Here is an 18,434-nt window from a genome sequence, read left to right on the forward strand (position 1 = left end):
AAAGATACACATTTTGGATTGATGCACTAGAGAGAACTGGGCCTACGTTGAGTAGATAACAATTCGTAAAATAAAGTAGCAGAATAAAGTCATTTTTCTGTTTCAATTGCCTGTTGATTTGTTAAAAATGTGACCTCTAGCTGGGGTTTTCAGGATTTGATATGTTTTTTATTTGCTGCAAACACTATAATTTTAGAAATTATTCTAACTCTGAATGAAACTATTTCCATTTAATAACCATCTCTACCAAATAGGTCAGTGTGAGTAATATGTGCAGCTTTCTAGACTAAGAATATTCAGAATAATCTCAAGTTTGATAATATCAGACCAAACGGGATCCACTCTCCTAAAAACAGCAAAGAAGGCTGACTCACAATTTCAACATTTACTTATGGTTTCACTGCGGCCTAGTGTTTCCTTGAAATGGTCTCCTTACCAACCAAGGAAGATCAGAGTTGAAAAAAATCTACATCAAGTCCTTTAAATTAGAAATAAAATAAACACACAAGCAAACATTTTGCCTTTGAGTAGGGTGACCATATTTTCTGATTTGCCCAGGACAATCCCAGGTTACTGTTATCCTGGTGTCCCATTTGTTTTAGCACTTGTTTTAGATTTTGCTCTTATTAATGAAGCATCATTAGTCACAACTGCATTAAAAAATAATCCAAGATGGATCTAGTAGATCTGCACTTTGTACTTCCAACTTCTGCCATGGTATTGTTTACTTGTGGATGAAATGTATGTGTAGTAATAGAATTCTCACATTAGCACATGGCTAAATCTGAGAGATGACCACTGTTAGCCCATATCTCTTTCCTAGACACTTTCCAGGGGCAATTCATTCCTCTCTTTCAAGGACAACTTGCAGAGTAATCGCTGATAAAATAAGCACTTAGGAAGATCTAACTCCTCTGGTTTATGATGGTGGTGAGAGAAATATTTGTCACTACTGCCTTTGCTGGATTCTTAAATGCCATAACCCATGCCTGTAAGATGTACAAAGGTGGTGAGGTCAGCAAGAAAATTAGAAAATTATAGCAGTCTTGTCATGGATACTATAAGAGTAGTCTGTGTGCTTTTACTATTGGGTTATCTCCTTCAGTGTATGGTGAGAACCTACAATAACATATTTATTTATTTATGTAAATATTTGACAATACTTTTTTATTTTGCAATAAACTCTAGCCATCAGTGAGCTCAAAGCCACAAAAAATACATATTTAAAGAAAACTTAAATTCTGAATTTCTACTGCTTAAAAAGCTGGTGTGAGCTTATAACTTGTATGACATATGTGTTAACATTTACCATCCACCATGGAGAGATCATAGTGGTATCACTGACTACAAGAAAAGCAAAAAATGTACATCTGCTAAAGAAGTATTGTATTCTACTTAAAAAGTTAGTAGTTATTCAAAGAAAACTATACCAAAAAAATTATGATTTAATATGTAAAGCTATAGAAGGTTCAATTGCACACCACTCTATCAACCATGACTTTTCATTTAGATCAAATGACTCTTTTTTTAATTTCACTTATATGAGATTTTAGTTGAAATAGATGCTAAAATTTACATTTTATATAGTCAAAATACATTAACTGAAGTACAAAGATTTTTTGACTAAGCTGAAGTAAAATTAACTTTTTAAAAAGACGTTACCATGACTGTATGATTTTTCTTTCTTTGCTGCTCATCATTATTATTATTTTTTTTATCAATTGGATTTTAGATTTGAAATTTTGAAGAATTACCTTAAAAATCAAGCTATTTGGCCTCTTTTCTGGCTGGAACCATGGAGGGTGCAGAAGAGAAGAAAAAGAAGGTTCCTGCTATGCCAGAAACCCTTAAGGGAAAGCAAAAGAATTTTGCAGAGCTTAAGATCAAGCACCTAAGAAAGAAGTTTGCCCAAAAGATGCTTCGAAAGGCAAGGAGGAAGCTTATCTATGAAAAAGCTAAGCATTGTCACAAGGGATACAGGCAGATGTACAGAATTCAGATTCGAATGGCTAGGATGGCAAGAAAAGCTGGAAACTTCCATGTACCCATGGAACCCAAACTGGCATTTGTCATCAGGATCAGAGGTATCAATGGTGTGAGCCCAAAGGTCTGTAAGGTGTTGCAGCTTCTTCGCCTTTGTCAGGTCTTCAATGGCACCTTTGTGAAGCTCAACAAGGCTTCAATTAACATGCTCAGAATTGTGGAGCCATACATTACAGGGGATACCCAAACCTGAAGTCAGTAAATGAGTCTATCTACAAGCGTGGTTATGGCAAAAGCAACAAGAAGCGAATTGCCCTGACAGATGCGTTCATTGTTCGATCTCTTGGTAACTATGGCATCATCCGCACGGAGGATCTGATTCATCAGATCTATGCTATTGAGAAGTGTTTCAAAGAAGCAAACAACTTCTTCTGGCCCTTCAAATTGTCTTCTCCACGAGGTGGAATGAAGAAAAGACCACCTATTTTGTAGAAGGTGGAGATGCTGGCAACAGGGAAAACTAGATCAACAGGCTTATTAGAAGGATGAACTAAGGTATCTGCCATGATTTTGTAATCTGGTCAGTTAATAAAACAGTGACTGCCTTTAAATTGAAAAAAAATTGACCTATTTGTTCTACAATGTATTAATTATGTAAATAAATGAATCCTCTAAATTTTGGTTGCATTTTGTTCAAAATCACTTTGAAAACCTTAATCAAGTAGTCAACAAATGAATACCAAAAAAATACAGCATGAAGAATTCAGTGAATGACAATTACTGGAAACAAAATTTGTATATAAGAACACATTAAATTTATCCCCAAAAAAGCATGAAGGAAATTTAAACATATTAAATGATGAGAGCACAAATAATGTACAACATTTTATTTTAAAATTCTATAAACATGCTTTAGAATATCTCAAACTGTGCAAAGCATATTTTGATCGAGAGCTTCTTTAAAAATCATATAAGTTTATGTTTTTAGTGATATAAAATGAAATTGAGAAAGTCTATGATTTTGAGGCATCTTAATTTGGCGAAACATTCAAAAGATTACAAAAAGACAGATAATTTGATGAGTTTTACCTTACCAATTTTTTATCACAAAAAGTTTCCCTGAATTAAAGCAATTAGATAATACCTGTATAAATATTTTGGTTGAAATATACACGCACTTCAGTGTGACAAAAAAACCTGAAGCTATATTCCAGTTAGTAAAATTTTTCTCTGAGATTATCAGAAACTTCAGCATTTGTAGAGAGAGTAATTTTCCATGTATAAGTATCATGGCTTATAAGGATTAGTAAATTAAATGTAACAAGTTTCAAACAAAAAAATGCTACTTTGAAAGTTGAACAGTGACACTTTGCTATTTACCAATAGATAAGGTTCCTGGAAAGGTGCCTTCTCCAGAGTGTGAGGTCTCCATTACATTTCTGTGTGCCCAGAGACGTTCCCTTTTGAGTTATGTCATTGAGTGACTTTGTGCTGTGTCACCTTAACTAAGCAAGAACTATGGTTGCTTTCCAGCATCCCCTTCCTTGCAGTTTCGAGTTAGCATCACCCACAAATGACATTTTGTGCAATATTTGGAAGGCAGAAGCCCAGCATTTTCTTTTTCTTAATGCTCTAAACATTGGTGCATCTGGTTGGGTACCAGGCAAAATGACAGCTCATACACTAGCTCACCCAGGTGATGTGTAGCAGCTCTTGGACCCACAGTTCCTCCAGCTCCTGCCGGATCTGCTCCTTCAACTTCTCACTCCTTGACCAAGTGCATGCACAGTTCCTCGGTGAAGGGTACCATCTTCTCTCTCCAGTCATCCAGTCTCTTTGAGATTGGAAGTGGAATCCCTATCTGTCTCTGACCAGTTTCTGCTCATGGATTCAGTTATTCTCATGAGTTTCTAGTTCATTCTCATTCCTGTCCATTTCAAGCTTTTTTGTTTTTTCCAACTGGTGGTCAGACTGACCAATGGCAACTTCAGTTCCAACACTGGATGCTGAGGCAAGAGTCTACAAGGACCAATCCATCAGCCCCCACAATTGTGTAAGGTCTAAACCCCATAATAAATCCCTCGTTCTAATCACTCAAGATGGTTTGCTACTCTGATTGAACCTTGACACATCATCCCAATTCTTCAAAACCAGGTAGTTCCTTAAATTTTATAAGCCACCTGCCAGATACAAACACTGAACTTCATAGCCACTTCAATGTTTATGAAATTGCTTTCAAATGATATCTGGCAAATTGAAATAAAAATGACTGAAGGGGGGCTTCCCTGGTGGCGCAGTGGTTGAGAGTCCGCCTGCCGATGCAGGGGACACGGGTTTGTGCCCCGGTCCGGGAAGATCCCACATGCCGCGGAGTGGCTGGGCCCGTGAGCCATGGCCGCTGAGCCTGCGCGTCCGGAGCCTGTGCTCCGCAACGGTAGAGGCCACAACAGTGAGAGGAGGCCCGCGTACCGAAGGAAAAAAAAAAAAAAATGGCTGAAGGAAACACAGAAAGGAAAACCAGAAAATGCACTGCTTTTTTCCTTCAAAAAGAGGAAAGTTCATTCCTCCACGGAGAATAAAGCCCAAAGGGAGGGGTCGCTGGCTCCCTTGCAGGGATCTAATCAGATACCAATTAATTCCTCCTTATGAGAACATGTCACTGCATTTCACCTTTGCACATTTTATCAGGCACTCCATTCATTTAGTGGTGTATCCTGGCAAAACTGGAAGACATGTGGTCATCTTGAGTAGGTACTAGACCCAAACAGTGGTGTTACTGCAGATCTTAAAGAATAATGTAAGTTAGGAGTTTTAAGAGATCTGGTATTTGTGGCAATGTACGCTTTATTCATTGTCAGCTCTGCCGGATCCCTACACCATGGGGGATAAAGAGAAGGGTGGGCAGGAGCCCGAAGATGGCGATGCAGCCAGCTGTGTTCTGGGTTTTTTTTCTGTGGTATCCATGAGTCCATTTTGGATAATGGATAAATTTGTATGGCAAATACAAAACCAAACAAGGAAAACAATTTAACCTGGTCCTCAAGTTCTTTCTTCTTTATAGTCATCCCAAAGGGGATTAAGACAAACATCCCAATTCTCAGTTGCCTTAAAGTTGTTTAAGAAAATGTCTGGGCATTTTACCAGCATGAGGAGTAACATCAAGGCAATTTATAAAAAGATTAATAATTAAAAATCTTTCCCCAGAAAACGAATACCATACAAAAGCTATTCAAAACTTCAAAGGGTCCATGCAGGCCGCATATATTTAGCCCATTTGAGTTATTTCAATTTACTTTAGGAAAAGAGAAAAAAAATCCCACAAAGCTGACATTATATAGTAAAGTTTCACGGATACGGGAGCTATTTCATCATTTTGTGTGTTCCCCTGGCTTTTCTAAGGTCTCTTTTTCCTGTGGTTTTGTTCTTGTGCTGCTCGTTAGCACCTCCCCCAAAGAGGGGGCAGGAGCAGAGAAAAAGAGATAACACGCAAATCAGACAATTTTATCGGTCAACCTGTCAACAAGTTGAATATACTGAGAACCCAAGAGGTGCAGAGGCACTTTTTAGTAGCTCTGATAAAAGGTTTGGTGGGGGAGGAGGTCAAAACTAATGACAACATTGAGTTTTTTGGATTATCAAGGGATTTTTATTGATTTGTGCCCTCCACATCTCCATTAGTGCAGATAATCAAAAGTGGGGCAAAAATAATTAAGCATCTATAGAACTCTCTTAAAGGAGACACTTAAAAATGTATCGCTTTTATCCCCACAAGTTTGGGGACCTGTTGGGCAATTCAAATAGAAAACAAATTAATTTCCTTTACTCTGGCTAGTTTTTTAAAATCACACTGTAAGGAAAAATAAAATTCATCACAGCAGGTTCCCTAGCTCCCCAACAACCTCCTTTCAGCCTGATTCCAGAGAGGCAGGACCCATGGAGAGGATACACCTGAGTGAAACAAGAAGCAAGATCACTGCCGCCAAAATGAGCTGAAGCCTGACAGTGAAGGATTGAGTTTGCCACAGATCCACTAAAATTAACAGTGTGTGCTCTGCACATTGACGTGGATTTCCAATGAACTCTGCTGTCTGCACAGAGACACAAAACTCTCCATCATGTCATGAGGCCATTCAACACATGAAGTTTGCTGAATGAAAAAGAAACAAGTAGGTGTTTTCTCTCTCTCTCTCTCTCTTAAGGGCATCTTAAAATTATTTTAAGCCTCAAGTTCCAAGGCAGAAGGAAAGATGATGTTTCGTGGTGAACAGCACCAGCTGTAATGCAAAACCCTTGGGATGTTTGCTCAAATATGCCATGGTTGGTTCTGGCATTCTGGAAAGTTCACCAGGCTCTTTACTGCTGTATGGACCCGTTTGGACCTGTTTGCACTCAAAGTCATTCACCCCTCTTCCCTGCATCTGTGTTTCCCAGGCTCCCAGGACAGCTGGCTTCCTGCTGGGGCTCAGCTGATAGGAGGCACTAGTGGGAGATTGCATGATGGAAGGAAAGAAAAATCAGAGTATTTCTCCCTCTCTTCCTCAGGTTGTACCTCCAGAAGCTTCCTCATCTCTCTGGCTCTAGCTCCCACCAGACAGGCCTGTTGTGGTTCTAACTACCATAATCCCCAAACAGCACATCTCCCTGTCCCTTGACCAAGAAATGGGAGCGACTTCCTGGTGTTGCTAATCTTTACCTTGACTCACTGTTTTCTCAGCCTCTCTAGCACCTGCGCAACTGAATCTCTGAATCAAATTTGCTTCCTTTTGGAATCCTCCTACACTGTTGGTGGGAATGTAAGTTGGTGCAACCACTATCGAAAACAGCATGGAGGTTCCTCAAAAAACTAAAAATAGAGTTGCCATATCATCCAGCAATCCCACTCCTGGGCATATATCCAGACAAAACTCTAATTCAAAAAGACACACGCACCCCAATGCTCATAGCAGCACTATTCACTATAGCCAAGACATGGAAAAAACCTAAATGTCCATTGACAGATGAATGGATAAAGAAGACGTGGTATATAATGGAATATTACTCAGCCATAAAAAAGAATGAAATAATGCCATTTGCAGCAACATGGATGAAACTAGAGATTATCATACCAAGTGAAGTAAGTCAGAAAGAGAAAGACGAATACCGTATATCACTTATATGTGGAATCTAAAATGACACAAACGAACATACCTACAAAACAGATGCACAGACTTAAAGAACAGACTGGTGGTTGCCAAGGGGGAAGGCCGGTGGGGGAGGGAAGGATTAGGAGTTTGGGATTAGCAGATGCAAACTATTATATATAGACGGGATAAACAACAAGGTCCTACTGTATAGCACAGGGATCTATATTCGGTATCCTGTGATAAACCATAATGGAAATAATATTAAAAAAGAATGTGTGTATATATATGTAGAACTGAATCACCTTGCTGTACAGCAAAAATGAACACAGCATTGTAAATCAACTATCCTTCATTAAAAAAATCGCTTCTTTTAAATACCAAAGTGGTACTCACTTTCCTAGTTGGACCCTGAATGACACACTGGGTCAGGGCATTTTAGAGATTATTTTCTATCTTGACAGACAACTCAGTAGCTAGAATCCACTCTTTCATAATCTCATCTTCTGTTAGAATAGGGTTTCTCAACTTCAGCACAGCTGACTCTTCCAGCTAAACGATTCTCTGTTGTAAGGGGCTGTCCCATGCATTACAGGTTATTTAGCAGCACATTTAGCCAGGGCCTCTATCCAGTAGATGCCAATAGCACCTCCCCAGTCATAATAACCACAAATGCTCCTAGGCATTGCAAAATGTCCCCGGGGAGGGAAAAGTATCTCCCCCAGTTGAGAACTGATGCTGTAGGAGATAAGATGGCCAGAGTTCTGTGCACACACCTTTGTTGCTCCCCCACACACACACCTAGTCAGCGAATGGGGGCTTAAGGGCATAGAAGGAAGGACCTCTGATTAGTGGGGCCCTTGGTGGCCTTTCCTCATCATTACCATGGATTCTTAAGAGGGTGGGAGCAAGGGTACCACAGTCCCCCAGTTATCTTGAGCTGTGTTGACTCTGAAGACAAAAGAACCAGTTACCTTTCTCACCGAGGAAGATGCTGACCCAGGCTGGGCTGTGGCTATAAGGCCAGGGATTCTCACTCTCTCTCTTCCTTTAGGAAATTTAGAAAATATGGAGACTGGAGCCTGCAGGTATGTGCTCTTCTCCACATTCCATGAACTCTCACATGTGCACTTTCCACTCTGCATTTTTAAGTCCAAACCAGCCAACTGCGCGCGCTCAGCCGTGTTACACTTCTTGGAGAGCATCAGCGTTTCCTCCTCCTAGTCCATTCCCTTTCAGGAAAAGCTCAGAAGGTACAGCCGACACCTTCCACGCAGCGTAGTACCAGCCCGGTTCCTTGCAGCCTGTAATTTAATTAAATGTCACCCCTCCCCCAGGTATTATATTTCAAATGCAAATAACTTGGTAATGTAATATTGTGGCTGAGACTTTAAACTCAAGGAAATCAAGAAAATCAAGTTATGGTCGCTCTTAGAATTAACATTCCTCTACACATTCTTTGGGCCCTGGGCTTGCTTTGTGTTGCTAACTACCATCAAACACACACTGAAGTGACTGAATATTCATTCACTCAGCAGGCTGGGGAACTCTGGTCTCTAAAGGTTGATATTCTCCCCATTAAAATAAATGGCCCTTAAACTGGACTTCTGACGCTAGAGTAGGGGCTGTTGCTCAGAGCTATGAGTGACAGATAGGGGAGTTTTATTCTAGCCCAGATCCATTGCTGGTTAATTGTTCTGTGTCTTTCTTTGGCCCTTAACTTCACAAATCACACGAAAAAAGTGCCATTCACCTCCTTCAGCAAGATGCTATTCATAACAACATGGTAATCGTTTTACTGTGCTTTCAATGCCTTCAAAAAAAGCAAACTACATATGAATGCAAAATACTTTAAAGTTTACTTTAGACATTACATAGTATTTCTGTTGGTGTTCTCCAGGCTGAGGTGCAGTGAGATGGTATTTGATGGTCAAAGAATCACCACACCCCAGAATCTCAGCCCACAATCAATCACTAAAAAAGCAGCCTTGGCCTTCAACTGTGTCCCTCATTAAGGAATACAAAGGGGCCAAGAAGTCAAACCACTGGGAAAAAAGAAGCCTTCCCTGGAAGGACCCCTGAAATTACCTCCTGGTGTACATGACTGATTATGAGATGGCCATAGTATCTATGTGGTTAGGACTCTGAACAAATTTTTTTTAAGTAAGAACTTAAAAGGTGTTTCCATTGTACTAGTTTGTAAAATGTTCTTATAGGTAGGGTGTGAAAAGGCAAATATGGGCCACCTCCTTATCAGGTTAAGAAGTCATCACATGAAGAAATACCAGCTTTATAAAAATATCCACTTCACAAGTCAAATGGGGTTGTTATTCATACCAAAGTGGCCATTAGGGAAACACTGAGACTTGAGTTCTCTTGAGTTTCTGAATCCTGGAAGTCCATGTGCCTTCGGAAGCCCCTCTTCCTCCATGCCTCAGAAGTAAGTCAAAAAGTTCTCTCATAGATAGATAGAGTCTCCACAGCCTCCTCCTTCCATGCTATGTGCGTGTTTACATGCTATGTTCAGATGCACTCAACTGCATCAGAGTCAACTCCGAGCAGCTTTGCGCAGTGGGCTGTTTTGTTTCTTACCATAGCCCTAGATGCACCGGTGAGCACCAGGGAAACTTGACCCCTGAGCTTCATCAAACAGGAGACAAAACGCCATTGTTTCCAGGACTATTGCATTTATTTACTTATCTCTGTATTTATTTACATCCTTCTTTATTCTTAAGAGAGACTCATACCTGCTTCACAATTACAGAAAATAACACAAGGCAACCTAAGTGAGAAATTGGGAAGGAGGGGAAAGAAAGAAAAATACAAGGGGTATAATAGACCCAGAAATGGATGAATGCAAAATGGCACTGAGTCTTATACACTTGTTCTGAACAGACCACCAATTTGCTTCTAAGACTTTCTGGCAACAATGCCAAAAAGGGAAAATTTAATCACGTATGAAGTCCCCAATGTCCACAAAATTAAAACAGAGCAGGAGAAGACAAGCAATTCTTGATGCTGAGATTAAGTGGGTCCCCATTCAGCAAGTATGCATCACCAATACCATGATGGTCAATCCATAACTCACTCAAATTTCCAAAGCATCAACCTAGAGCACCAATTCATTATTTAAATCTTTGAAGAAGAAAGCAGCCTTCCTAGGGCCTTCTTCCTACTGAGGTTACAAGCCACTGTTAAATATGCATATGGAACACAAACATATTCCTTGCCAACATACTTTCTCCAGTTCACTAATTTTAAACACCAATAAAAATAGTGTATTAATGGAATGTCTCTAAAAGCACAGAATAGCCCCTGAATTATGTACAAAACAATGTTTCAAGAGGGTATACTCAGGGTATGATTATTGTTTCCATGGCTTCCATCAGATTCTCATGTGTCTACCACCCAAAAAGGCTAAGAACATTTCCACCACCAGCACTCGACAACTGGTTGAGCTCAGGACTTCCATGAGACCAAGGAAAAAATATTCCACATTGTGTCATTTTGATCCTTCAGTGACACACAAAAATCACAAGGACTTTTTGGAGGGGTGGGAGTGAATAGGGTCAATCTGGTTTGTGACTATCTGAAATGTCAGTCCTAGGGAATATATACAGCAGCTCCTTGTCAACATTTAGAACAAGGCTTACCATGTCAAGCAAGTCACCACTGTGGTCACCATTAATGGGGCAGAGTCAAGATTCTTCCTATAGAGCCAGGAATGAGCTCTGAGCAGACCCCGGTACCCCATCTCTCCTTGTCTAGTGGATGCTTATTATCATGAGAATCATGATCATAAAAGTGACAAAGCAAAACCCCTAAGTGCACTCCCAATCAGGAAGCTGGCAGGCTCATTTTTTAAATTACAAATAAGAATTTTTTTCTTACTTTTTGTCATCAATTTTTTAATAAAGAAACATATGTCATAGCAAATGAGAGTCCTGCAGTCTCTGCAGAGTCTCATCTTCCAGAGGAAATCACAGGTAACAATTCAGTGTCTATATACACAGAATGGTTTTTGTGTGTGTGTGTGTGTGTGTGTGTGTGTGTGTGTGTGTGTGTGTGTGTGTGTGTGTGTGTGTGTGTATGTGTGTGTGTGTGTCATTTTTACTTACTTAATTCTTATATAAATGAGATCATGCTCTAAATACTGTACTACAACTTTCTTTTTTCCACTAAATGATATATCTTTGGTCTCTTTTAGGTCAGTTCTTATAAACAGACCTGGCTGCCACATATGCTTGCAAATGGTGTGTACTGTACATGCAGTCAGTCAGTCTGCTTCACTCTTTGATCATTTCATAGCAGTCCATTGCAAAGACACAGCCTGCCATTGACATAATCAAATTCCTACTTTGCAATACGTCTGTCTGAATGTCCATCTTTGTTATTACAACCTACAATAGACTATACATATATATATATATATAGTACCCTTGTGAAAGCATTTCTGTTAGATACATGCATTTTTTATGTAACAGTATTTCCAAATTTCCCTAAAAATCAAAAAGCTCTACTGATTTATGTTACCAAATAAGAATTTAAGAGAATATTTATTTCCCTGTTCCCTAGCCAATACTGGCAATTATCTATACTTTTAATATATGGAAATCCAATAGCTAAAAAGTTTTATTGAATTTTTATTAGAAAACACACATGCACATGTAACTCCCATATATGATAAACACAGGAGCCCCTGTATTCCTAATCAGAATGACTATAAATCCTTGAGTACAACCAAAGTCTTGTTAATACAATGGAGTATTACACTCACCATTACTATTACACACTGTCACCTGGACTGAAATGATCGGCAGTCATGAGAAGCTATCAGCTCCACTGCAAACAGCTGCACTAACTGTGTGCACACAACTCCAGGGGGCACCATTCATGCACACTATGCTGTACATGAATGGGGGTATAGCATGCACAACCATACATGGTAACCCTATGAGAAGCTGCTTCATTGAGAATCCAGAATGACATCCCTCTTAAAGCTCAAAGTGAAAACTCAGTTTTTTCTTAGTTCTACAGAGCCAGCTCCACCACAGACCCAACAAATCAAGCCATGTTGCATGTGATGTCAGCTCAGCAAAAAGTTAGGCAAATGAATCCTTGTAAGACACTATTCATTAGTATCTAAAAGATCTTTGTCCCATGTGTTCACCCAAAGGGCATAACATTAAAATGGCATGATCTCTTATGACGTACAAAACGAGTTATTAATTTGCACTCATTATCTAAAGATGTTTGCCAGTAGCCTTTGGATACATCTCGGGTATGCACATGTGGCGCTTGACAGAGAAGATCTGGGGAGCTGTCAATGACTACAGGTGACACCATTTAATCTGAACAACTCATATAGATGGAGATTACTCAGGGCTTCAGACACAATTATTCAGCTGGCAAAACAGACAGGCTAAAAGTGGCGCTTTCAATTATCTATTTCAGTAAACATTCTTGCCTACCTCACCGTGGCATTTCTGAAGTGCTCTCTTTTAGGCTAGATCATGTGCATGGTCTAGACAGGTATAATAGTGTGGTGTCTCCTATGAGAGTGACTAACCAAAGAACGAATGTACATTCATTTTCCTCATTTTGTTTTACTACACATAGTTGGTTGGCATCTATACTGGCCCTGTTTTTTGGAGGTTTTGGTGTTCTGCATCAATCTGGATGGCTCCCTTGTCTCATTACCACCTTGATTCACAAAGCAAAACCCATCTGCTTCAAGATCAGTCTATATTTCTGATAGTTCTTGCATTCTGAATATTACTATTTCTTTTCTTAAATTTCCTTCTGTTATTTGTGACAGAATATTTGGTATTGACTCATAAAATAGTGCTGCAGAAACCCAGTTTTTCGAGGACTGCCCTAAACAGACTGGATTAAATCTTGCAATTAGCCCACAATCTGCATCTCGCAGCAGGAAATTCACTGTCGCAACTGCAACTTCAGTGGACTCAGTAGAATAAGCTATTGTTGAAGTAATTCCTGTAAAAGGTCATATATTTAAACCCTTCAATTTTTTTGACAACCTCTCAGAAATGAGTGATATAGTTGCTCCAGTGTCCAAAAAAGCAATAATATCCATACCACTTTTCTTTATAGGCAGGGCGGAATATTATTACCCCATTCATCACAGACTATTCTGGTTATAAAGTGTGTTTCTTGAGATTTGAGAGACCTTTTTCTTTCACTGTCTTGAAAAAGCTGAAGGTCTCCTGAGCTGGGTGTCAGTCCTGGTGGTTGTCTTGTAATATGTTAACTTCTTCAATATCTCCTCAACAATAGTGACATTTATCAATCTCCAACAAATTCCATCCTCTTACGAGCAGAGAATGAGGAGGCTAGTTTAAGATTCCCACTTCTTTTCAATCAGGAGTCACTCCATGGTCCAACTAGAAGCAGTGGATGGATTTATGTTTCAAACACAAAGGCCATCCCAGGCTAGGAGTTAAGGTACATACGTGTAGAAGAGGCAGAAGATAATAGGAAGAAGGGAAGCCCTGTGATGGACTAGACTATGAAAATCTCCCCTGAAGGCATTACAACTCAACTTCACAAAATAGTGTGGTCCAAACCAAGCAAATGTACACCCTCTTGGAAATCTTGCCATTTTGAAGTGACTTCTTAAAAGTTTTTACAATGAACGTACCCCATGGAGTCCAGAGTTTTCAAAGCACAGTAGAGTTTCTTCCCAATGCCTAAGTTTCTGTCTTCTTGCCAACTCTGACCCAACAACATTGGTTTTACTCAAGTTACTGATGTACTTTGATGATGTCTCTGGTGTCCCAACAATTTAGTGCTGGCCTAAGAGTGGGGCAGTTGGAAAAGGCTTCTCTTGCCTCTTAGGTTACTCAGATCCAAACCAAAAATTTAGTCGGGACGTGTTTATGACCATGTTCCTTATTTTCATTTAACCTTTTGGCACAGACTTCTCATACTTTCTGAGTGAATGTTGCTTGTGGAAATTGGGAGTCTACCCCTGCCAACCTATTCAATTTCAAATTCCCTCTATTTAGTTTTCCTTAGGTAGGGCAGGAGGAAGGGAGGCGGGGGGAAGGGAAATGAGGGCTGAGGTGAGAAGAGAGAGACTGGGAGAACCCAAATCAAGCATGTCATTTGATTACTGCGTCAATCCCGCTGCTGTTGCTCTACAGTCTAATAAACTTTAGTGGCCCAGAGTTACTCAGCTGAACACTCTGTTACTCTTACCATTATCTAGGGGAGGATTTGTCAGATTCGTAAATTGTTCTATCACTGAACAGGGAAAGGCAGGCAGAAAAAAAAGAAACTTCAGACTTCCTTTGTCTCTTATTTATGATTTTTGTTATAAATCTCTTTCTTATATACAGAACAAAAGCAGGCTTGATAGCACTTAGTTTTAAACCATTCTCAGATATGATATATAAGTATGGCACCTGGGTAGTCTCCTGACAGAATACTAAATACAGAGTTATCTTTTAGGGCCAGTGGATTAGAAAAGTCTTTCCAGAAAGCACATGGCTTATTTCTAGCCCCCTGAGACTTACATCCTATGTTAAGTGGGGTTTCACTGATGAGACTATTTCCTGTACTGGGGGTCAATTTTCTTAAAATATTAAGGCAATGGAGAGACAGCCATCTAGATAGTGATACACCATATTGAAATTAAGCAAATTATCCAGCACTCTGAATCATTCCACAGGCAAGATAACAAATGCTCTGAAATGATCATTTTTGTAAAAACAAAACAGACCAAAATCTCTCATATATCTAATTAACCAGAGCCTAAACTTACCTACTATTAAAAGATGAGGTTTTTTTAACTGCCAAAGTACATACTTTTCAAAACAAGGGCTGTGTTTCAGATTAACTTTCAGTGAATTCTAAAATTGAATTTAAAATATTTTTATCAATCTTTTCAAAGTCACAAAAATAGAGGGACAAACAGAAAGCAAATGAGTATATGTGGGTAGATCCTGGCACTGCTGCTGGCAGTCCCACAGTGGAAGAAGCTCAAATTCCTGAGATCCTTGATTACAGGAGAGCCACCAGCCCAAGACATTTTTATCTGACTCTGAGTAAGCAAAAAACAAAACAAAACAAAACAAAAACCTTACTATGTTGAGTCACTAAGATTTCCAAGGCTTGTTTGTTTTTGCAGCAGAGCTTAGCATACCTTGACTAATACATGAGGCGATCTAACAAGTCCTATGGATTTTACAATAATAGCAAAAAAACTATGTTGATTACTCCCAACTTCATCTACCAGGTCAGCACCCCCAGATAAATAAAGGTACAGATATAGATATATGTAGGTATGTACACACACACACACACACACACACACACACACAAACACATATCCTACAGTATTTCTCCACAAGTAGTTTTCTTATCTAATTAAATGACATCAATACCATTCAGTTGCTTAAGCTGCAAAACTGGTAGTCGTTGTTGATTTTTCAGAGAAGCTTCTGGAATTCAAGCTCTATTCCCTAGCAAATAAACTGTCTACTTTGTTATACAGCTAAACGGAATTTGTCAAATCTCTCCCGGGGAAATTCCTATCTTTTGTTTACAAATACATGCAATAAGAGGAAATGAAGTTGGGTATAATGTTCTACCAACTAGATTGTAGGAACCACTTTGAATCTCTGTTTCAGAATTTTCTTGGCAAAATTCAGAATTTAATATTTTGAAATTTCACAGAGAATTTTCATGACATGAAATGGAAAGAAATGAAGATGTGTGATACTGGGCAAAAGAATAATAACATTTGTAAGAGAGAGATAGTGACAACTTTGCTATATAAGTCAAAAGTCCAAAATACAGAAACCACATGCCATACCAGCACAAAACAGGTCTCCCTGCTTCAATCTACCAAAAGCTTAAATTAAATATTCCTAAAGTTACACTTTATGCATATCATGCCTTCTAAAAAACCTGAAATAGTTCCTCAGTATCATATAAATAAAGTTTAGATTTCCTGGTCTGGCATTCAAGATGCATTTCCAGCCTCTTTCATTCATTGCCATTCAACAAGTATTTCTGAATATTTTTAACTGTTATTGCTATAGTTCCCTATTTTAAATGTTTTAATGATGGGTGATAACATCCTGTGGCTTTAAACCAATGGCAAATATGACAAAATAAAGAAGTTTCACAAATAAATAATATGTTATCAATTCTTTTACTATAATGGAAAATGTGTAAGTTTCCTTGTAGAGTTGCTGTGAATTTATAGGCTGTATCAGTAGGTTTCAATTTGATTGTACATAAGAACTTTGTGAAAAATGCTTATACTCTACTTCTTTCATATAAATTCATGTTATTCTCCTATATACTGATGCTCATGCTGTTCCCTCTGCTTTGCATGCTGTTCCTCTTCCCAACATCTCTACCTACACTTCCTTCAGGAGCAGTTACTCCTGCCTCCAGGCTTACCCCATGTTCAATTTGCTGCCTAGTTAGTCTTTCTGAAAGGCAAATCTGATCATATCACTTCCCTATTTAAAAGCCCTTGGACCTACACAATAAATCCATATGTCTTTTCCTGGCATGAATAACATACATAATCTCTCCCAAACTAATTGTAAGCCTAAATCTCCCAGCCTCCCAAACACATTCATTCTGTCCATAATGGATCACTTACTGCTTCCCAAATGTATTTTGTGTTTTTACCTGTCCATGCCCTTTGCCTTAAATAGCATTACTGCTTTGTCTGCCTGGTGAACTCTACTGATCCTTCAAGACTTGTCCTAAGGATAATTTCTGAGGTTTTTCTGTTTATATCACTCCCTTCCTACCACCACTGATAATACCACTACCACCCTCAACTAGGTCGAAGTTGTTCACCTATCACTGGAGCCACAATACTGCAGACATATCCCATCTGTAGTGCTTTCTCATAATTTGTTATAGCTCTTTACCGGACAAGTCTTCCCTAATAAGTAGGAAGTCTTCTGAAGGCAAGGTCCATGTCTCTTATTTTTATTTTTTTTAAGTTTTTATGAAATATCTAAAACACTCCGAAATATACAGGGTAACACAACAAAGACCAACCAGTGAGAAATAAAAATATTACTAATGCAGTTGAAATGCATGAGGCAACCCTCCCTAATGCTATATTATGTGTGATTGTGTGGGAGAGTTCCAGGGAAGAGATAAGGATCGTAAGGCAGGGCACCAATGCCACGTGCACTGGAATGCATTACAAGATGTTATATTTGCCTTTTCATGCAGTGAGTAAATACAAGGGCTGAGTTAAAAGCAAAAATGCAAGGCTTGGTGTTGAAGATGGCAGAAGTTCCCTACTTGGGAAGGGCAGTCTGACACAGAAATAGACTGAGATTGACCAAGAAGCACTGCGACTTACATCAAACCATTGAGAAGTAACCATCTCCTTGGCTTCCCAAGCTGCGTCTACTAAACTCAGGGCAGCAAGCAGCCTAGTGTCTGAGAGCCTCATTCCTTCATTCGTTCATCCACCTATTCATTCATCCATCCATTCATTCATCCATTCAACAATTAACAATCTACTATCTCCTTTGGGGATCAAGGGATGTGTCTTACCTCTGAGATGGAACCCAGAGGGGAGAGAGAAACCAAGGCTGACAGCTTCCCTTGAGTTTGGTAAGCTGCATTTGAACAGCCAGCCCTTTTATAAAGAGAAGTCTGGGTAGGTCCTTCAGCACTGTCACGGGAAGTAAAAACAGCCCCCGAACCTACCCCAGCAAGTAGTGGACACTGACAGAGCTGTGAAGAGAAAGTCCTGAGTGTATGCTCTGCAAAGATACACAGCTTTCCCCTACCAACTTTATTAAGAATCAAGGAAGAGAGGGGAAGATTGTGTTACCATTATCATGATAATCACATTTGCAGATGACACTAAATTGGGAGGTGTTCCTAACAGCAGTTGAAGACTGGCACACAATACCAAGCTATACACGGTTCTTGGTAATACATGTCAAAAGTAATACAATGAAGCACTGGTTGAAAAAATGCAGATGATCTATCTGGGAATGAATAAACTTAAAGATGGAATTTAACTTGAAGGGGATTCCTGGATGGCAATAATAGAGAAAACAACCAAATGGTGAGCTAGTGGTAAAGAGACATCAGGAGGTTAGGCAGGCACCGCAGTTCAGCAATTCTCGGAGCTAGTAAAACTTTCAGCCATACACACAGGGGCATCCCAAACCATGCTGAGAGTCTGTGTCTGTGTGTCAGCAGTGAGACCAGACTTGGAACACTGCAGGCAATTAGGGGTAACATGATACCTCAAAGGGAATTTAGAAAAGAAAATAAAAACAAATCAAAGGGAGTGAAATATGAGGAAAG

The 18,434-nt window shown here is 39.3% G+C and overlaps 1 protein-coding gene and 1 pseudogene across 10 annotated transcripts in view; one reads left to right on the forward strand and one right to left on the reverse strand.

Moving 5' to 3' along the window:
* Positions 1 to 18,434, reverse strand: part of ZFHX3 (zinc finger homeobox 3) — a gene marked incomplete at its 3' end in the record, with an annotated part of 1,354,624 nt that overhangs the window by 854,683 nt on the left and 481,507 nt on the right. The window lies entirely within an intron of this gene.
* LOC307178802 (large ribosomal subunit protein uL30-like) lies at positions 1,779 to 2,537 on the forward strand (annotated as a pseudogene). Its single transcript has one exon. The product of its transcript is annotated as a large ribosomal subunit protein uL30-like (transcript).

The sequence above is a fragment of the Stenella coeruleoalba genome, assembly GCF_951394435.1.
Source record: "Stenella coeruleoalba genome assembly, chromosome: 20".
Taxonomy (NCBI): Eukaryota; Metazoa; Chordata; class Mammalia; order Artiodactyla; family Delphinidae; genus Stenella; species Stenella coeruleoalba.